The sequence below is a fragment of the Ochlerotatus camptorhynchus genome, unplaced genomic scaffold (genome assembly GCF_037179485.1).
Source record: "Ochlerotatus camptorhynchus isolate MF236.1 unplaced genomic scaffold, CSIRO-AGI_Acam_v1.1 ptg000523l, whole genome shotgun sequence".
In the NCBI taxonomy this organism is placed as follows: domain Eukaryota; kingdom Metazoa; phylum Arthropoda; class Insecta; order Diptera; family Culicidae; genus Ochlerotatus; species Ochlerotatus camptorhynchus.
The window spans coordinates 790306-809254 of NW_027041007.1; positions in this window are offsets into that span (position 1 = coordinate 790306).

An 18949-nucleotide genomic window follows, 5' to 3' on the forward strand; every position below is an offset into this window, starting at 1 on the left:
AATCCCATAAGCATCTGACATGCTGTGCATGAACCGCAGCGGACTCTGTTTTATCTCTTCATTTTACCATGGAACCAGCAAGCCACCGTCTCTTCACGACGGACAATTCTCAAGGTAATGCTCAATTTAAACTGCGCAGGAACAAAATATGCAGCTCAACAGCGGGCTTTTCAGGAGCGTTGTTAACCAGTAATATTGTGAAGAGCTGTGAGTGTATTGGTTTATTTCCATTAAATTCCATTAAAATTGCTTATCTTTTGACAGATACGCGTATTTCTTCTACTACTTGTAGACTTCATCAGAGCCAAGTACTCAACACCACTGAAGAATCCATCTTTTATCTACGAGTTATATACTAATCAATAGGTACTAAAAATCAGCAGGTATCCACTGCGATGTCATAATTCCGGAGTGATTTGAGATTTGGGCGTAATTGCATTTGTAAACAAACACGTCAATCACCGATTTCTCGTGAATAAAAGCTCAATCTCGAAAACTAATAACGCTTTAAGATAGAGGAATGATTCCACTATCATTTGGTATAGTTGGTTTATGAGATTGAACTTTAATTCAAGAGAAATCGGCAATTGACGTCTTTTTTTACAAAAGCAATTACACCCAAATCTCAAATCACTCCGGAATATACTTAACCAGGTACCTAACTTTAGTCTCCAGCAGGTAGAAGCATGCTACGATGTGTGGTTTTAGACATGCTAAAGAGTCTCGAGTATCCGTTTCCTTGATCTCTATTAAGAAATGTTGATGGATTATGTTTCAATATTTCTAAACTTTCTGCTACGGCTAGTTTCCAAGGCGAAGATACACTCCGCAGGATATTAATGTCATCCTCTGTTCCTTAAACCTTGTTTCCAAAGTCCTTTTCGTCTCAGCAATGTAGATTTTATTGCAATCTTGACAAGAGATTTTGTAGACTTGATCTTAACAGTGACTTCAGTTGATTTGTCTTGCTGCTGAATAATTAATCTAGACCAAATTTCGAAATCAATGGTTTGATAATGTTTTTGTCTAGATTCACCGCTACCCGTTTCAAACCCTCAGTTACTGGTGTAAGAATTGTCGAAATACGCCTTAAAATGATCCTTTGTTCTTTTATCGATTACTGCTTGAATAGTTTTTTCTTGATACCCATTAATAAATAGTAATATTGCCTATTTACAGATGTAATATTTGTTCGTCTCTTCGATCTGGTTGAATTGCATTGAATTCATTACGGAAATTATGATAATTGAATGTAATTGAATGCAAACAAGTCCAAGATTTGATGATTACGTTGAATAGGAATACTGTTCACTGTGCTTTTAGTAAATCAACTTATGATTACATTGTGAAATATTCTGTTTATGGGTATTAACGTTTGCATAAAAAAATGAAAACTTATTTTCTACAAAAACTAGAGAAAACGACGTCAAACAGAACCAAAAGAATACGGACATTTTATTCACTCTATCGCAGTGCCTCTAGTGGCCGGGTTTGGCATGTTTTGAAAGTACACAGCGATTTGTTTTGAAAGTACACGTGTTTTAGTGGTGAAAGTTTCGTCTCGATACGTGCAGTAAAAGAAAATCCTGTAAACCCACGACGAAAGTCCGACGTGGCCACTGTAGGAGATGTTCTCAAGCGGTTCCGTGATCGCAAGAGTGCGGCCCGAAGGTTCAACGCAAACGTCAGGCTGGAATTCAGGATCGGCAGCTGAACTGAAAGGAATTGTTGTCGATCAAGATAAGGACTCTCGTATCGGGATATCACAAAACCGTCCGGAGGATTCGTCTGCCAGTAGGTTACCGTTCATTCCGTGCCTTCAATCAACCAAACAAGACAATGATGCAGAATCTAGTGGCCAGAACACGCACTCGGAAGGTACGACCGGGTTCTGACGAAATTCAGAGGATGCCTTCTAATGAACGACGAAATCTATGTCAAGATGGATTTCAGGCAGGTTTATACAACTGCACGGGGTGATGTCCCCAGCAAATTCAAGTTTATTTTCGCTGATAAATTTGTCCGGAAAAAAATCTAGCAAGCAATTTGCAGCTGCGGACTCAAACCCAAGCTTTTCATCACCAACAAAACGGTGAGCAGGATCAATTTTCTTTTCACGTCTTCCATCTAGTACAACTTTTTTAATGCTGCAAACATTCCAAATCTGACCACTAGAGGCGCTGCTTCAAATAGAATAAATAAAGTATCTGAATTCTAAGTGAACCAGACTTTATTGTTGCTAGAAAAAATAGTTTAAGTTGTTCCTGGTAGCTTTGAGACAGGTAGCTGGGAGTTCCAGACTGAGACCTTAGCATAATGGAAGAAAAAAAGTAGAAGGGTCTGTGCCTAGGGGCACGAACGGAAGCTTGACGTAGGACCGCTATTGGACGGAATAAATGTGAAGAGCATTTAGTTTTTTTTAATTGATCAATTATCTATTATCTCAACTCTTTCCGTTTTTGAATTGTAGGCGTACCAAATTTGTAAAAAGAAAAAAAGAAAAAGTTGATTAAGAGAATCAATCAAAATCACTTACACACCTGCTTCCAAGTTTGGTTACAAGATTACATCTCTGGAGAGCATTTTGTGTGGTCGATAAATTCTATTCCAACTCTTTGCTGATGACAGCCTCACGGACCTCATTTTCCAGGAATACCTTCAGCACACCTCGTAGGTCAGACCGGAGATACGTTTGACACCACCACGGCGAGCCAGACGACCGATGGCGGTTATCTCGAAGAACTTTGCGATGACGCTTGGCGCCTCCTTTACCAGACCTTTTCCTCCTTTGCCACGCCCAGTCAATTGTTGCTTGTTAGTTGTGAAGGAGTGGACTAGCCACCACCTTCCTACTGCTGCTATTGCTGTTCACCACGCCGTCTAAAGCGAAAATGAGCTAATGCCTTTTTGACTTGACTTAAATGATCTATATTTCTTGAATTTGTGTGGTTTACATGTATAACTTATCAAGTGACACAGATGCGTCTTTTCAACTTTAGTTCCTGTGAAATTTCAATTATTATTAATTACAGTTCCTAGTCCTATCAGGCCTGTTTTAGAGAATGACCACCTTGGTGGGATTGGTTTGCTTGAAAATTTGAAAAAGAAGACTACTTATAACTACTATTTACAACTACAACTAACCTACAACTACTATATACACCTAATCTACTATATACAAATTGCTTATCAAAGCATGTTCTGATAAATTACATTTTTGTGCAAATTTAGTCTTAATTTCGTTAATTCTGGAATCTATTTTGGCAATGCCTGCCTCTTCGTGTAAATTTGTTATTCTAGTGTCAAAAGGACGATCAAGTACCATCCTCAGCACTCTATTCTGAGCGACCTGGATTTGGTTCCTGTGAGTCTGTGCACATGATTCCCACACCGGAGCTGCGTAGAGGATCGCAGGTGCTATGATTTGTTTGTAGACGGCCAGTTTGTTCACCCTTGAGAGGCGGGATCTGCGGCAAATCAGCGGAAACAGACACCTAACCAAGGCAGAACACTTGACTACTGTTTTCTCTACATGCGAACGGAAGAGGAGCTTTTCATCGAACAACATCCCGAGATAGGTTACTTCGGCGGACCACTCAACCCTTGTGCCATCCATGATTACAGTACAAGATGGAGCCGGTTTCAGTTTGGGCGATTGCCGATGGAGGAACATGATCGCTTGTGTTTTGGTGGCATTGATTTTGATTTTCCACGTGGTGGCATAATCAGCAAAGGCGTTAAGGCATCGTTGAAGTTTGTTCGTTATTTCGCGAGGCATCCTTCCTTTGACGGCTATTGCGGTATCATCTGCGAACAGGAAAAACACGCAACCGTCGCCGAGGGGAGGAATGTCGGAAGTGTAAATGCTGTAAAGCAAGGGGCCCAGCAGACTACCTTGCGGGACTCCTGCTGGGATCGAAAACGTGTCTGAGAGACAACCATTCAACGATACCTTAAACGACCTTTGCTGGAGGTAGTTATGGGCGATTTTAATAAGATGTAAAGGAAAGTTGAAGTTACAAAGCTTGTACACAAGTCCATCATGCCAAACATTGTCAAACGCCTTTTCAACGTCTAACAAGGCCATGGCTGTGGACTTGGATACAGCTTTGTTACTTCGGATGTTATTCATCACCCGTACTAGCTGGTGATTGGTGGAGTGCCCCTTTCTGAACCCAAACTGTTCCGGAAGGAGAATGTTATTTTCCTCGACAAACTTGAGCAAACGATTGAGAATGAGTTTCTCGAACAATTTGCTCAGCGCTGAAAGGAGGCTGATTGGTCTGTAGCTTGAAGACAATGTTGGATCCTTACCGGGTTTGCGGATTGGTATGATTTTTGCTACTTTCCAGATGCTTGGAAAGTAGTGCAGTTCCAAACATCTGTTGAAGATAGCGGTTAGAAGAGACTGCACTTTCATGCTGAGTCTCTTCAAGATCAAGTTGAATATACCGTCAAACCCGGGAGCCTTCATGTTCTTGGTGCATTTCAGCGCTGAGCAAATTTGTTGTACTGTAATCATATCCGCCGGAGGCACGACACAAGGGGAGGCATCTAGGTTTTGAACGCATTGCGCAACCTGATCATCGAGCGGACTTTGGATAGTCGAGCCAAGCAAATGCGATGAAGCGACATGCTTGCCGATCGCATTTGCTTTCTCCTGTGGGGTAATTAAAAGCCGATCGTCATCATTTTCGACTTTGAGAGGTGGAACGGGTTTGGGATGATTTTTCAGGACCTTGGCTACCTTCCAGAATGGTCTGGAGCGGTCGTCCAGATTCTGGACAACACGCCCGAAACTTTCATTTCGGAGTGAGTCCATTCTGGAAGCAATCTGCCTGTTCAGATCGGCCATTTCACGTTTTTTGCCCAGGTCTCCAGTCCTCTGAAACTGGCGTCTACGCACATTTCTCAATCGAATCAATAATTGGGTGTGGGAATCAATAGCAACAAACTTACCCCTCACAGGAACTTGTCGAACGCATGTCTCGTCAGCCTCGGATATGGCCTGTTGGAGTCCTTCCAACGCCCGGTCGATGTCATCTACGGTGTCGAGCAGTGGATTTTCATCGATGTTGCTGTCCACCATTCGACCGTACTGCACCCAGTTGACATGGTGGTAGTCTTTACGCAGGCAGCCTCTAGCAGGAACCACGTTGACACCGACTTCAGTCACCACCGGTTGGTGGTCGGAGCTGAGATCGTTGTGCGCCTCCGGCTTGGATAGTCCGATGTTTGACAGGAAAAAGTCTAGCGTGGAGGGATTTCCCGCCGGAGAGATGAAAGTTGGTTCGTCCGGAAATTGCACTGTGTACAGTCCATGTTGTGCGTGGTCGAACAATAGACATCCGTTTCGGTTCCTCTGGTAGTTCCGCCAAGCTTCATGGCGGGCGTTCAGGTCGCCCCCAACGATGAATCGGGAGCTAGTACGGGTGATGGCGGTCAGGTCCTTCTTGAATTGGATTCCTAATCCGTTGCTTGCGGTACACTGGCGTGGGCAGTAAACAGCGATGAACCGGACGTTTCCAGTTGGTGATTCCACCTCCACACGAATGGCCTCGATGATAGAAGTGCGGATGTGGGGCAGAGTGCAAAACTTGATTCCCTTTCTGACGATGACCGCTACACCACCCCCCCTGGAGCTGGTGCGATCAAGCCGGATAATGTTGTGGTCAGGCAACCAGAAGCTGTCACCGAACTTTAGGTGGGTTTCTGTTAGAAGACCCACGTCGATGCTATGCTTGCGGAGGAAATCGGCAAGCTCAATCTGTTTAGCTCTTACAGAGCAAGCGTTCCAGGTAGCGATGGTTAGCGGTTTAGACACCATATTGGATGATGAACTTACCGAGCACTTGGATCTGTTCGGGCTTATTGCGGCACTTACGTAGAGCACCGGTCATGTTGATAAAAATCTCCATCAGTTCGTCTGCTGAGAACAGATCGGGATTGTTTGTTTGAGCTGTTGGTTGCCTCCAGAATCCAGGGGGGGATGGAGAGCTTTGTCCAGCAGAAGATCCAGACGTTTCTTGAGGGGGCGTGGATCGCACCCTGGGATTCGCTTGTCCACGAAGAGGTGGAAAGTCCTCTGTCCTGAAAGCCGGGGCCTTATCCTTCCTTCGTGCTGGTTGATTGTTGGTGGACGCTTGATTTCGGATGCGCTTGAAATCCTCGCGTTTAGGGCACTGCTTGTTGGATCCTTGGTGAGCACCACCACAGTTGGCGCATTTTGACGCCACAGCTTCATCCGCAGCACATTCGGAGGTGGCATGGTCTTGAGCGCAATTTCCGCAGCGTGGCTTAATGTTGCAGTTGCGGGTACCGTGTCCGAAGTTCAGACACCGCTGGCACTGAGTCACATCGCGATGGCCGCCACGGTATGGCTCCCAGCGAACGATGATGGAATTGATGGACCGGATGGCTTTCAGTGCGTTGAGCGTCACCGTTCCCTTCTGGAAGTGTACCAGGAAAAGGCTATCCGGATACGCCTTCACATTCTCGTCTCTTCTTGTCATTCGATACACGGCACTTGGGGCCAGCTTGTACCGGTCCCTGATTTCTGATTCGATAAACTTCGGGTCGAAGTTTGGTAGGCCCCTGATGACGACCTTGAACGGCTTCTCACCGGGAATGTCGTGGGTAAAGAATTCCACCTTGGAAGTCCTCAGGTGGGCGACGACCACGTCAAACTCCGTTTTGGTACGGAGCATCACTTTAGTGCCGACTCTGCCCAACTTGTATTCGGCTTTAACACCCAGCGTCGCTAGATCCGCAATGAGCACATTAAGATGGGCATTTTTCACTACCAATGGAGGTAGCTTCACTTTTGCCGAGCTCATTTCGGCAGTATTCACGGTTTCGGCAGCGTCACCGAAATCTCCAACATCGCTGTTGTTCGTCGCAGTGACATCGGACTGGCCTTGATTCTTCTTCCTCTTCTTACTGCGTTTTTCCAACACAGCTGGCTGGATATTCCCATCCATGGGGAGAACAGCAAACCTGTTCGAGGTAGGCACACCGGAGCTTCCTTCTCCGGGGTTCTGGACCTTCGCCGGGCTTCGCGACCGATGCTTCCCCATTACGGGGCACACACACACGCACGACAAACCGCGAAAGAGAGAGCGCGAACACTATCGCAATGAACTTTTCAGACAACTCGAGAGAGCGAGCTAACACCGAACTGAACTGCTTGACGATCAAGCAGAGAATGACTCATGAGCTAATGCCATACAGCAGCGCTCTTTTATATCTTTTCAGGTTAAAGCAGAATGATGTGCAACCAAGTGGTATAAAAGCTACAAAGACTCCTCCCATTATGAGTAGTTTGCTATCAAGTAGCGACACTGGCTCTTTTCCTTTTGCGTACACAGCGAATGAGAACGACCCAAATTTGAGTTTAGTTCACTCATAATCGCCAAAAGTGCAGGAACTCAGCGATGAGTAAATTTGTCTCATGGTTTCCTGTGGAAAACCTAAAAAATCTGCCAGAAAACGAGGAAATTGACGAAAATTTTATTCAGTCTCGGAGTAGTATCAAAAGACTGAGTGAATCCAATCTTTACTTTCCTCAAATTTGGGATTTTTTCCCTGGAAAATCCTGGGAAAGCATGAGGCAAATATACTCATCGCTGAGTTCCTTCCCTTTATTTCTTATTTCTGAGATAACTAAACTCCTATATACTAAAGGTCCTATCTACATTGATCGATTCTCTTCATCGACATTCTCTTTCGTAAATAACTCGGCTTCACAAATGTTTCCTGCCATCTTCGTCGAATTAGATGCTAGATTGTTGCTTCTTCCATCGAAAATATCCGGCCGTGGCGATTCAAAGTTGATCAAGGTTGATCAAAATAATTTGTACCCCTGCTTCCAGTTTGCATGAGCATTTTGTGTGATCGTTGGTTCTGAATATGGACAAACAGGCAGATGAATTCTATTCCTACTCTTTACTGCAATAAGCTTGGTGGCCATGGAAAAAGACGTTTTGTTGCCAAAGTTGGTGATGATTTAACTTACGAAACCAAACAGAGTTCGTCTCTGTCACTTCAAAACGTAGATGACATCCATGGGCGCTTACGCTTGGCGTGTTTAGTGTAGGTGACAGCATCACGGATCTCATTTTTCAGGAACACCTTCAGCACACCTCGTAAATCAGACGACGGATGGTGGTTATCTCGAAGAATTTGCGTTTGGTTCTGAATATGGCGATGAGTGTGCAAAATATTACGCAATTCCAAACTCCGTATTCACACGCGCCCGAGGATCAGAGGCGAATGCCACTTCAACTTGTTTCGTCTACTTACTTCTCTCTGACGACTGTGCTGGGGAAGCAGCATATGTATGTAGGTAATTGGTGGATTTGTTAGTTAATTCGACGCTTTTTGACAGTGCTGGACATTTACCAGTTTTTCAATAGTTTCTTGTTGAAAATCAACATTTGGAAGCATTGTTATCGATGCGTAGCCATATTTCTGATCGATTGGTGATAAAATTATTGAAATTGGACCAGGGGCAGCTGAGTTATTAACGTTCAAAATCTTTCTTAATTTGTTACATGTTCCATTTTCGGTTTTCACAAAGTGTACCCCCATATAGAAATCAAAGACGTAGTCCTACGTCAAAAGTTTGTCAGGATTGTGTTTAGCTTCTCCTTTGGTTTTTGATCAACAAAGTAATTGGAGTAGATCTTTTTGTTTGGATTTGAGTGAAAATTTTCAATTGACCGCAATTGAGAAACTTAGGGAGGGTTGAAACCATTGCTATTACAGGTACCGATAAGGGCTCGATTTCATTTATCGTCCTGCTTGCAAAATTCATGCGATTGGAACGCTCAAAACACTGCATATTTTTAGCATGGTACTTCTATATAAACCTGCTACAAAATCTAATGAAATCAAAGTTTCATACAATTGGTTTCAATAATTTAGAAAATTTCCAATGAAAAAAATTGTACATTTTACCATATAGAAAAAAAAAATTAAAACATGTGCCCCGCAAATTTAGAGCTAGAATAAATGAACGAATGGAGTTTCCTCACTTTTTGGACCATAACTAGCAGGGTCATGAATTTGTTAAAGCTAGCTATATATTATAAATAAAATAAATAAATGTTTAAGAAAATACAAAGAAGACATGAGTTCATGAGTGCTAAGAAGGCATAGAATTATAAAACACTTTAGAATTATTTAACATAAATAACAACCCCTTTTAACCCCCTTCTCATTTTACAGTTGGTATATTTGATTTGGCAGATCGGTGTCCTTCTATATACCACTTGAAATCACTGAAATGGGGTCGATTTTTGATGATCAAGTTCCACATATCTTATGTGATCGAACTCTCGATGTGTGCTTCGTCTAAGTTACGCATTATGCCTCGTCTGGTGTATTCTTGGTTACTCATTTCCTAAGACAACAAAAATCTCCTTATTTTTCCACCGTCTTACTCTGCTCGCTACTGGCATGTGCCCTTAACACACATATTGACTATAATGTAACTGTGACTAGAAATCGTGAATCCTATCCAGCGGCAAATAGATCGATTCCCATCCCTAAGCTGCTGGCACACGTCGTCATCGAACACGAACGCGCGAAGGCCACGAAGGAGGGGGACCAACACGAGAAAGGATTATTATTTATCGATACAAGCTATTTATCCATCGGAAGCTTTATGGTCGTGGAACCATCACAAAACCCGACCGCTCCCATCGAATTTGTTGGATCATCCCCTTGCTTTATTCCCAAACAAGCCCCCACGCCGGGCGAACGAGTATCATCGTGTACGGGAATATATTTATAGTGATACGATGAAAGCCGACAGAATGATAATAGGCTCCACGTTCCGAAAGCCGCTCCGGGTCCGTTTTCCAAGGAAAACAAGAACTCCCCATCATCGATCCGGTGGAAGCAATAAATTATTTTCCAATTTATATATTATTCATTTCGCTGATTTAGAAATCGTTTGATCTATTCACGTAGAAACCGGTTAACATGCTATTAGCGGTGCGATCAGTTGACCCACCTCGGTTAATAGCTATCGCAATTCACGATTTCCCCGGACCTAATCCAAAAAGGGAAATATTGATCAAATTGGCAATTAAACTATATGGCGCAGGAGCAACAACAAAGCATCGTACACAATCGCATTCCCGAGCAGTGAGCCCCACATAAAATAACTCGATAATAAACTTAAGCCCCGTACTTTTCCAATTTTACACTTCGATAAACCACCACACCGCACCAGCACCACATCCCCAAAATCGGTGGAAACCAAATATGCGAGTTCAGATGGTACCGACCGACACGGTAGGACGTATGTGCCATTTCTGCTGTGGGTCCGTTTGTGACTGTTTTGCAGAGCACGTGCCATCTTCATCTTCATCGGTCCTCCTCATAGGTAGGTAGGTAGGTAGGACGTACACGGATACTTATTCGTACACCTGCATGAAGTGTGGGGGAATGGGCAGCATAAGACTTTTTCCCCGAAAGTTGTCCCTTTTTCTTGAGGCTACTACTACTACTACTAGGTTCCCATGAAATCGGTGCACAAAATCTCGGGATAATTTAATAACAAATGATTGTGATTTTGTTCAATCGTTGGAAAGTTTTGATTCGATAAAATCTGACGTACAGATTTGGTATACATTGGCATTCGCCGGGTTGTGTATTCCGTCCCGAAGAGATGAACGGGGAATATTAAATCTGTGCCTTAGGTGGTCCGGATGTTTTTTTTTTATTGGTAGAACATTTTGAGTCGACTTTATTGCTGGGCAATATGTTACCTATGCCTGCAAGGCTGAGCAAAATAGAGCCAGGGTCTACCCATGTTTGTTAAAAATCGTCATTCTAAAGAGGGGACTTTTCCGGTCATTTTGAGATGTACTGTAGAATTATCACAAACACACTCACACACACAAAGAACAACAGAAAAAGGAAAATCCCAGGCCTCGTTGGGAGCGAAGTAAGGGCGATGCTCTGATCGTCGAGGTAAAGGTTCAAGAGGATCCGGAGTTGAAGGAACTAGGAGAGAATGTTATGAAAACCAGGCGAACACAGAAAGGCGAAATGCTTTTTGAGCTGAAGAAGGATCCTGGGATCAAGAGCTCAGCCTTGAGGGAGCTCGTCGAAAAGTCTCTTGGCGAAGGGGTGAGCGTAAGAGCTCTATCCCAGGAGACAGTGGTCGAGTGCAGGGATCTGGACGAGATCACTACAGAAGAGTAGCTGAGAAGTGCGTTGAGAGTGGACTGCGATCTGGGAGATGTCCCGATGTCAATCCGGATGAGGAAGACTAAGGTGGCATGCAAACGGCGGTGGTACGGCTTTCGACAATTGCAGCGAAAAAGCTGTTGGAGACGGTCAAGGTCAAGGTTGGGGAATCAGAGTGCACGCTGAAAGCCACTCCTTGGGTTACCAAGCAACTGGAGCGATGCTTCAAGTGCGTGAGTTTCGGTCACCAGGCGAGGAACTGCAATGACCCTGACAGATCTAATGCAGGAAATGCGGAGAGAAGGTTCACATTGCTAGAGACTGCACGGAGCATCCGAGGTGCATGCTCTGCAAAAAAAGGACGAAAACGATCATACGATGGAAGGCTTCAAATGACTAGCATACAGAAAGGCGATGGAAGGCCAACAGTAATTGTGCAGTTGCAGTCGCTACGTACGTCCTAGATGGACGATGGAGCAGTTCCACGAAATGCTGGATTGACTTACCGAAGAGTTGATCGGACGAAGACCGGTATTCATCGGAGAAGACTTCAATGCTGGGTAGTGGAGTGGGGAAGCAGATGTTCCAACGCAAGAGGGCACAGTCTACTGGAATCTCTGGCAAAGCTTGAAGTTAAGCTATCCAACGAAGGCAACAGCGCACTGTTCACAGAGATGGCCGGGAATCCATTATCGACGTAACTGTTTTCAGTCCGTCGCTGGTGGCAAACATGAATTGGAGAGTGTATGAAGGATATACCCATAGCGACCATCAGGTGATCCGATATGGCATATGGGATGAGAACTTGTGCCCGGTAGTGGAAGACGAAGGCTTTCGACAAAGATCTTTTCGTTGAAGCACTCCGTGTGGACAGGGGTCTTGCGGATCTGAACACGGACGACGTTAGTGAGAGCGTGTGACACTGGTGAAACTGTTTTAAGGAGCTGTGCCGATTTCCGAACTAGATACCGATATACACATAAGGTTCCTCAGAACACCGATTTTTGAGGTGTTATACCGATTTATACCGATTTTTTAAATAATAAAAATCAAAATTTTTGCGTGAGGCTTGTATTTTTTTGAATATCTAAATTTTTTTGAGTCTTTAAAATTCTAAAAAAAAAAATCATCTTCAAAAATTTCTTATGGATACTCTTTCGATTAATGTTCCAATTTCCCCACCGTTTTTGGCCACCCATGAATCTAAAAACAGTCGATGGCTCTTTCTGGTAATTCCGGGGGAATCGGGAAATACTTTTTAAACATTATTTAACTTCATAGATTTTCTTCCAACTTTCCCCTGGAATTTTCTATTTACGATTCCTCTCGGAAACTTATTTCGACTTCTCTTGAAAGCTTCTTCAGCCTTTGCTCGAATGATTCTTCCCGGAACTTCAGGGATGCTTCTAGATTTTGATTGCGGATCCACACTAGCTGCAAGAACTTTTAAAAAAGTTTAGAAACTTCAGAAAAGTCCAGACTTTTGAGTAAGTTTCGATAAATTAAAGAAAGTAACTTCTGTTAAAATTCTAAAACCCGGTCCAGCGAACTCCAGTGAACTTAACGAGACATCATAAATATTTTGGATACTTCACAAGGCCAAAGAATTTCTGGAAAATGTAATGGTTTTCAGGACAGTTCCATTAGTTTCAGGAGAATTAAGAGAACATTAGGAAGCTCCGAAAACATCACGACAATCAGATCAGATCAATAAATTTCAAGGAAATCACTGAAATTTTAAATGAGTTCCGAGAAACTCAGGCAATTGCCGAAAACTTCAGCAGTGTTCTGAGGGGCTCATACAAATTTAGGAAACGTAAGGGAAGTTACACGAACATTAGCACATTGTGAGAACATTTATGGGAAGTTCCGTGCTTATTGATGGCAGTGTCGATAACTTTTAAATATTAGAAAAATCGGGAAGATCAGAGAACTTCAACCGGCGCCGGTGGTGAAGTGGTATGCGTGACTGCTTTCTAACACCCCGATGGGTCTGGGTTCAATCCCAGCCGAGGTCGGTGAGATTTTTCTGAGGCATAAAAAATCTCTGGTAACGTCTTCTTTCGGAAGGGAAGTAAAGCCGTTGGTCCCGGCCCATGTGTGTTGAATGGGTGCGATATCCTACGCAGGTGTGGAAGCTGCCTTCCTGCACATTCGATTGTCGTCAATGGATGGCAATCGATGTCCGTCGGTGATTGGCACTAGATTGCGGAACAGAGACCGACGTTAAATAAAGGAAAGAAGAAGAGAACTTCAATGCTGATGTTACAATAATTTCAAGAAAATTGTGAAAGTGCTTCAAAAATTTCGTAATCTTCAAGAAAGTCTAGAAACCTTCAAAGTTGATTAGAGATATTCCGGTAGTCTCATTATAATCCGGGAAGTTCCAAGTATTTCAAAGATGATCATAGTACTCCAAAACAGTCTGAGGAAATATGGAATATTCCTAAGTACATTTCAGGAATGTTCCAAAAATTTCAGGGGCATTGCGGGGTCTTCAGGGATGTTTTATAACCATTTGGAAAATTTTCTGGATCATTAGAACATCCCCCAAGAGCTCTTTCTTCCGGAATTATGTCCTTTTTTCTTTCGACTGTTCCGTAAGCGCTCTGGCTTCCGACTTTGTCCACATTTTCCAATCTACCTTAGGAAGTTTCTGCCAGCGTCTCCAGGAAGTTTGGTCCGTCTTCTCCAGGAAGTTCAATTAAACTTTTCCCAGAAATTTCTTTCGTCTAGTTTTGGAATATTGTCCAGTTGGAAGGTTTTTCCGAGCTTCTTCTGGCTTCCCCTGGAAATGGCTACTTCTGGAATTTATTTCCGGTTTCCGAAACTTTTCTGCCTTCCTTTGAATGTGAAATCCGATTTTTTTTTCTTAAAAGTTTCTTTAAATTTTCGCCAGAAGTTTCTCAATTTATGTCTTGGAAGTTCCGCGGATGTTTTTCCAACTTCTCTCAGAACCTTCCTCAAATTTCCTCCAGGAGAGCTTCTTTCTCTGGCTCTTATTTTCAGCTTCCTCCAGAAGCTAATTCACACATTCCCCGGAGTTTTCTTCCGGAATTTTCCGATCCGAAATTTTCCGACGCTGACGCCAACTCCTGGGGCAACGCATGCCGAGTCGTGATGGCGAAGTTCAGAGGACCGCTGAAATTCCCGAAGCATGACCCAACGACCTGGTCACCTATGCAAAGGCCTCAAAATATAAAAATTCGTTTAATAGAAAATTCAGACCTCAAGGAAATTTTCCGAATAATTTCGTTAGGTCTAATCAAAGGCCGTTCAATGGAAATCAAAATGGTTACAGGGGCACGAGTTACGAATACCAAGAAAATAATAATTTTAGCAGAAATATGAATAACAATAATTCACCGAATAGGTCAGACAATTACAACAGGAATGATAACGGAAACTACAACATAAATTACCAAGGTGAATACAGCAATAGATACAATGACGAAAACCGCAGAGAGAATTTCAGTATCAGAGATAATTTCAACACAAGACATAAAAAACTAAAATTCCGGAATCCTGGAAAGACACAGGTTACAGATTCCCAATGTTTTCACGCTGGGATAAAATTTGACCCAGTCATTACAACAAAGCATAAATATCCAATGTTCGGCGGAAATAACGGGGATTTCTACTGGTATATGTCAACAGCAGAAAACCCGGAGTTCTTTTGCAGATACTATTTTAACACAAGTAAAACCGAAAATTTTATGCATAAAAGTATAGCATTGAAAGTGGGAGCAAAACTGATTAACCCACTTAGTGTGGCATATACAGAGATAGACGGAGAAGAAGAAGAATCATTTGGAGACATTTGGGTCAATTTAAAAATAGGCAGAAGTAACATACCAATAAAATTTAACTTAGTTCATAATTTAGCTGTACCAGCTACGATAGGCACAGCATTCGCAAGAGATCATATCGAAAGTATAGGTGGGAGCTTCAGATTTGCAATCTTCAAAAGCTTCTCTCATCCCATAAATAAAAAATATATTGATTATATACATAGAGAAAGTAGTGTGAAAGACATTAAACGATATGTGGAAATTGAACCATACGTTTTTAAAAAGGACATGGTAGGAATCACAGCGGATGAAAATATAATTGAGAGAAATAAGGAGCTCTCAAGTAAAAATAGTCATGAAATAGAATTTAATTTTCATGCAATAATGGGGAAACAAAATAAAAATAAGCAATATAATAACAGCGAATCACCCCTTTATAATATAATATCAAATAAAATAGCACTTAAAAAAATCTATTCTAGAGATAACTTATTTTTTATCGAGATACCTACATCTAATAACCCCGCATATAGGCTGAGATGTTTACTCGATACAGGTTCATCAGTAAATCTGCTCAGATATGAAGCAGTCAAATCGCTAAGAATAGACCAAGTAAATACAAATGATACTATAACAATAGCGGGAATTGGTGGAAATACAAAAACAATGGGATCAGTTAACATAGGTTTAGTCATAGGAAACATAGTATTCCCAGCAAAATTTCATTTAATGACACATTTATTAGTACCATGTATACTCGGAGGAGAGTTCCTTCAAAAACATGTAGCACAAATTGGAAGAAATTTTGAATATGCTATTTTTGAGCTTGACACTTGCAAGAAAAACTATAAAGAAGACGAGTGTAAAGATTTTACACAAGTCCATACATTCAATGGAATGGAAATAGATGACCCGTCGGAAAATGATTTTTATCATGAAGAATATAATGAAGAAGGAAGTGAATATGACGACAGAGAAATGTTGGACTTAAATGCTGACATAGACTACGATATTGTCAAATACAAAAATTTTAAAATGCTTCAAGGACACGAACGATATAATAAAATCTTCGAACAGATCGAACTTGATCATTTATCACGAAGCGCTTTAGAATCAATTGAATCAATTTTAAGTAATTTTAGTGATGTGTTTTTTCTTGAGGGTGATAAACTGACCCACACAGATGCGGCAGTGCACGAAATAGAAACTTCAACGAACGTACCCATTAATAAACGGCAATACAGATTCCCAGAAGCAACAAAAAAGCAAATTAATGAAGAAATCGAAGAAATGTATAGGCAAGGTATCATCAGACCAAGTAAAAGCCCGTGGAATGCACCAGTCTTGTGTATACCAAAGAAGGACTTGGATTCAGCTGGAAATAAGAAATATCGAATTGTAGTGGACTTCAGGGCTTTAAATTTGATAACTAAGCCTTTTGTATATCCAATTCCACTCATCAATGAAATCATGGATAATCTTGGAGATAGTGTATATTTTTCAACATTGGATTTAAAATCAGGGTTTTATCAAATCCCAATCGATCCAAAAGATGCCGCTAAAACAGCCTTCTCAACCCCAAAAGGACACTTTGAATTTACAAGAATGCCTATGGGATTAAGGAATAGCCCATCAACTTTTCAAAAATTAATGAATACGGTACTATACGAAATCGGAGATGTTCGAGCTGTTGTTTATCTGGATGATGTCATCATTTCAGGAAGAACAATCGAAGAACATAATGAAAACTTATATAAAGTGTTGCAAGGACTACGCAAACATAATTTAAAATTGGAACCGGTGAAATGCAAAATTTTGAAAACAGAAATCAAATATCTTGGTCATATCATAAATCAATATGGTATTAAACCAACCAAAGAATATGTAGAAAGTATACAATTGATGAAAAGTCCATCTACAGTGAAAGATGTTCGATCATTTTTAGGTACAATTAATTTTTATGGAAAATTCATTCCAAACATTGCAAAGTACAGGAAACCTTTGAACGATTTATTGAAGAAGAATGTAAAATTTGTATGGACACGTGAATGTGAGGAAGCTTTCGAAATGCTTAAAACATGCCTCATATCTGAACCTTTGTTAGTAAGGCCTAATTATGAGGATACATTTGTCATCACCACAGATGCTAGCAATTACGCGATAGGAGCGGTGTTATCTAATGAGAAAACTGTCGATAGACCGATCGCCTTTGCGAGCAGGGCATTAATAGGTGCAGAAAGTAGATACCACACAATCGAGAAAGAATTATTAGCGATCGTTTGGGCGGTTGACTATTTTAGACATTTTATATTTGATCAAAAATTCATTGTTTACACAGATCACAGGCCTCTAATTTCAATTTGGCGGTTAAAGGAAACGTCACCCACATTAACAAGACTGCGACTTAAGCTGCAAGGTCTTAAATGTGATATACGCTACAAACAAGGGAAAGAGAACATTGTTGCAGACTTTTTGTCAAGGCTACCATGCACGAAGGAAAACAAAAACGTCAACCAGATTCAACCAACAAGTTATTGTCAGGGGCAATCAAGGTTACAACGTTGTAAGGTTAAAAAAGGTAGCGTAGACATTAAGAATCAACAACATACGTCGGTAGAACAAGAGCAGGTAGTTGCAGTCGTTACGCGACAGCAGCAAAGAATGCAGAGGCAGACAACCCAAACAAAAATAAACAACAAGCGATCAAGCGATTCCACTGACCAATATTTGAGAACGGACCAACCTCAAAGGGACTCAGTTTTTAATGAATTAGTTAACATGGATATAAGTGACAATGAAAACACCACAAAGAAAGATGATAACCACAACTTATACAATGGTTTTAAAGCAAGCGTAGAGCAATCATTAGTAAACACAGATGAACTTATGATTTCAGGGAAATTAACTAATGACTCAGCAGATGCTACATTAGTTATATTAAATAGTAGATCAGCCTACAAGGAAATTTCAACTCTGTGTAATTTACCACATGGATTGAAGGATTATGATAAAAATGGAATTATAAATATACCAAACGAAAAGATTACAGGATTGATTATCGAGGGGAAAAATAACTCTTTGCTCAATGGTAAAAGTTTCCTAAAGAAACTCAATAGGAGCTTTATAGAAGGTCCTGACTATCTAAAGCAAGCAAAACATGTCCATATATTATCATTTCGCAAAATAAAACAGTTTGATGTATTACAAATGATACAATTCATATCATGGAAATTTGATAAGAAAATTTCTTTGTACAATGCAGACTCTGAACGTATCCAAATAGAGGGTGAAGAAATCGAAACAATTTTACGAGAATTTCATGACGCACCCCTAGGTGGACATGTAGGAGCAAAACGTATGCGAAAGAGAGTTGGGTCTCTTTTTACATGGAAAAATATGAGACGAGACATTGAAGATTATGTAAGAAAATGCGATTCGTGTCAGAAAAACAAAATTTGCAAGTCCAACAAAATTCCAATGAAAATTACTACAACAGCTACAGAGCCGTTTGAAAAATTATTTATGGATATCGTTGTTTTACCCGAATCGGAATGGGGTAATAAATACGGATTAGTCGTTCAAGATGACTTAACCAGATATTTAATTGTCGCATGTATGGAAAATCAGGAAGCACAAACAGTAGCAAGAACTTTTGTCGAAAATGTGATCTGTAAATTCGGGTGTCCAAAAGAAATAGTGACAGATCAAGGTACGAACTTCATGAGTAACCTCATGAAAAACATATGTAAAATTTTGAAAATTAAAAAAATCAACACAAGTGCATACCATCCACAGGCGAATTTAGTGGAACGTTCAAACAGAGAGTTGAAAACCTATTTACGACAGTTTATTGGAGGGAATCAAAGAACATGGGACCAATTGATACCATACTTCAACTTTGAATACAATACAACGATAAACTCTTCAACAAATTACACCCCATTTGAGTTATTATA